The sequence below is a fragment of the Diadema antillarum genome, unplaced genomic scaffold (genome assembly GCF_040938485.1).
Source record: "Diadema antillarum isolate AM-2024a unplaced genomic scaffold, OU_Dant_1.0 seq00000079_RagTag, whole genome shotgun sequence".
Classification (NCBI taxonomy): Eukaryota; Metazoa; Echinodermata; class Echinoidea; order Diadematoida; family Diadematidae; genus Diadema; species Diadema antillarum.
The window spans coordinates 3,628,942-3,632,978 of NW_027271172.1; positions in this window are offsets into that span (position 1 = coordinate 3,628,942).

Genomic DNA, 4,037 nt, shown 5'->3' on the forward strand with positions numbered 1-4,037 from the left:
CACAGGCGATGGCCTACAATTGATTTTGGATGCCCTAGGTGATCGTTAATTGCTCAATACTAGCAGATCTTGCTCATTTCCGTACCCGGGGTCATGAGCAGGAATGTGCACTGCAGTATGCTACATATTAAATATCTGGCTTATCAAAGGTACAAGTGATAAAATTCTCATTAATCAACCCTGGCTACATCAAATACTAGCTGTGGAGAAGACACACTTAATTGAAGGGATGAAATCCAAATACAATGTCCTTGCATATTTCCGTTCACAACGAATCAAAATGTATCAAACTATAAGCCATTATTGCAGCGCCCTTGCTGTATTTTCATATAAACTTAGTTATTCTCTCTTATGATTAAGGACATCATCATTATTAATTCTTTCTAAGAACTTACCAACCTACATGTACATATCCCAAAAAGCGTTTGCCCACATCACTTGGACAATATCCCCTTTACAAAGGAAGAAAACATATAAACCCCAACTATGTACTACCTCCATTTCTGCAAGCTCTGCACGAGCGAAATAAATTTCAAATATTTACAAAATAATCATAGTACCTACACACAAGCTACAAAAATCTTTATATTACATTAAAAACTTTCTGGACTCCTGATGCGTTGATTAACACCGATCACACTGCAATATCATTTGGGAATGGTGTAGAATCATTTATTGCTCATATCAGAGATGAGTGAAGTGCATTAATGGATTTTACATGCAGATAGAAAGACTTCTGAAGAGACCCTTTAACAAAGAAAATGGAAAAAAATACTAAGAAAAACACAGCAACACTTCATTCTGCATGGGAGAATTTCTTGTCAAGTTTTCTTCAAATTTGTAGGGACAGAGGACAAGATGAAATACAGAACACTTCCTGCTATCGCACTGACCAATTACTGTATACGCCATATATTTCGCGAGTCTAAATTTTCGCGAATCGGGAATTCCCAACGACTTCGCAAGTGGTGAAATTCGCGATCGTGAAGTTCTGTACTGAACGGAGAAATGTACATCATATTCACATCAGGATCAATATTTTTGGGTGTCTTTCATTTCACGAATAGCACCCGACTCGCGAAAATAACAACCTCGCGAAATCTTCGGCGAATACAGTAACCCTTTCCCTGTCATGGACTTCAGATGAGGTGTACAACACTATCAGGTCTTCTGTGCCAGTCAGCACTCTGAGCACACACAGTGTTAAGAATCACTTGAATTACACTTTGAATCCTACACACGAGAATGCCATTGAAATCACATAGGTAGAAGTTTGACCCTACAGCAAGCGGAGCATTTCCTTGATGCTTCTGAAAAAACTTTACCCTCCCCCCTCCTACTCTGTTCCCCTAGGCATTTGCTTGTTTTTTATTTCATATATGCAAGTTATTTTTTTTAATAGTTATTACAAAATTAGAGCAACACTTATTTAACCTCTGAATACACCCTTGTCAGAATCTTTGGAAAGAGTAGTAAATGAATGCATATCTCACTAGTACAGTCTAATTCACTAGGACAACAACATTACGAGGTTGGAATATCTTTCACCATTTCTTTTTTATTTTTCTTTAATCTTGCATTGGAAAATAGCAAACACGACGGGTGCAAGCAATTCTGAGCCTACATACGCTGCTCATTAACCGGTAGTACTTTCTGACAGGACACTACATGAAATCCAGTTAAGATTGCCGAGAGTGTCTCCATGTTGGCCATTTCCCAGCCACATCGCATCAATAATTTCCACCGTCCAACATGTGGTCCAATAGCTGAAAGCATTTGCAAAGTCAAAAGAGCGAATTGCAATCTGTTTCTCAAAACGATGGTCTACTCAAGCGCAGCAAAATGTTACTTCCTCAGCAAAATTGTTCCCCCTTTTTTTTTTAAACTTTGAAACATCAGTCTGTATTTCTTAGCAAAGAAATGGCAATGCTGATCGCGGCTTAGAAAATATTCAAATCCTGAACTTCATGTGCCAGCTCGATATACATTGGCATTGATTGCATATGTCTATTCTTTCTTCTTCTTTTTTCTCCAGAAATAATGTACAAAGTAAGCAGCATATTTTGTTTGACTGTACATGTTGAGTATAAACCAAACAAAAGTGCTCTCTTGTTGAGCACATGAATATTCATGATACATTTAATGCAGCAGACACTTCAATGTAGGGGCACAGGTTTCATGTGGAGGTTTGTATGTACAGTCAAAATTGCTCAAGTCGACCTCGCACAAGTCAAATAATTGCCTAAATTGAAGGTCTTTTCAAGTTGTCTTTTCCTCATATTCTATTGATTTCATCCCTCATACAAAGGTTACATTTTCTCTATGTGGAAGCTATTTCTTCAATCCAAATAGATTTGACTTAAATAGGCAAGGCTGACTATATTTTGAATGTGCATCTGGTTTTGTAATTGTCCTGATATTGTGCTTATTTTCTTTTTTAAAGACCAAAAGTCATGGAACATGGACTTCAAACAGCTTTGTGCAGAGGAAATTTTGTCTCTTTTTAGTGTTTCATTCATACTTTACACTTTGGTCCCCTCACTCCAGTCATGGGGTGATTACAGCGACTCAAACCAACATGACACTCAAACAAACCAACATGACACTGCTCAGATGGTCGTGTCACAAACGAGATCGACAATAACAGTGGTACCAAGCTCGACCTAGGTCATCTCAACCTAAGCTTTCACAGGTCAAGCAATCAGTATCATTCATAAACCACTCCCCTCAACTTGAGGGTCGTTGCTTTCTATCCAGCAAATCTTCCTCTTCGTTGCATAACATCACTGATTTTCATCTACCGCATTCTTCTGCCAAGTGACATAAAATCTTTCAGCAGAAAACCATGGATGCTTTAATAAGTACATGAGATCGTTTCTGTATACAATAAAACCATTTCTTTCCAATAAACTGATGTCATCACATCGGCTCAATAGTTGCTAAAACATTCTCTGTATAAATAATCATTCTTGTGTACACAATTTTCACTTTGACCCCATGTTCTCGCAAAAATGTGAAACTGCATAATTTAGGCAAACTTCTTAATTTCTATTTCTTTAAAGAACTTTCGGAGGAACTCCATGTGCAAAATCATTATTGGGCTAATCAACTACAAAAGCATTTAGATATCTGGGTAGTAGGATAAGAGAGTGCATAAACAGGTGTCACACTTCAGTGAGAAAAAAACAACAACAAAACTCAAATCACATTTTCAGTGAACCCTGAAAAGTAGGGCTGGTGCGAACAGTCTAAAGTAGATCCCCAATTGTTTTGAATGGGAGGTAGAAACCTACAAATGTGATAAAGGATATCTCCAGTCACTCTAAGGGGATGAAAAGACTCTTGTTGCATCAGAAGTAAGGTATCAAAAATCACGACACATTAGTAACATGTACCTGTAAGTATGTTGATACCTAAGCAGTACTACAATTTCTTTATTTTTTTACCCACTGGCCAAAAAAAAGAAGTGCTTTGACAAAAGCGACTACAAATTACCTAATCAACTGTTCAAAAGGAAAGGGAGCTTGAGCAATGATATCATTATTCCCTTTTCCATTCTTGAAACATAATTCAATGACTCTATACCTTCCATCATTTTTGCTTCAAACTGCACAATATTGTGAAAACAAATGTTGAGAAAGCATAATTATGTATAACACATTGTCGACGAGCTGAAAAAATAAAACGAGGTGATAATCGGTTTCCGCTTGGAAGCATATTCAGTTTCACTTCCCGCAGCAGGACTAATCACTACAAAATCTGACTAGTGATGAGCATTTGCTGTAAGACAATGTGACAGGAGGAGACATAATTGAACAGGAAGAGACGAGAAGATACGTGGACAGTATGCACGAAGCAGAGGAAGAGACATTCTGAACGAAAGAGACGGATGAAGTTCTCGAGCATCAGTTTCATTGAATCATTCTTTCATCTCATGCAAAGACGTAGTAAAAAGGAGGTCCAGTGTTAAAAATCAGGGCAGGTATTTCTTTTTTCTCTTAGATTTTGTTTGGGGGAAAGGGGAGGAAGGCTTTTCC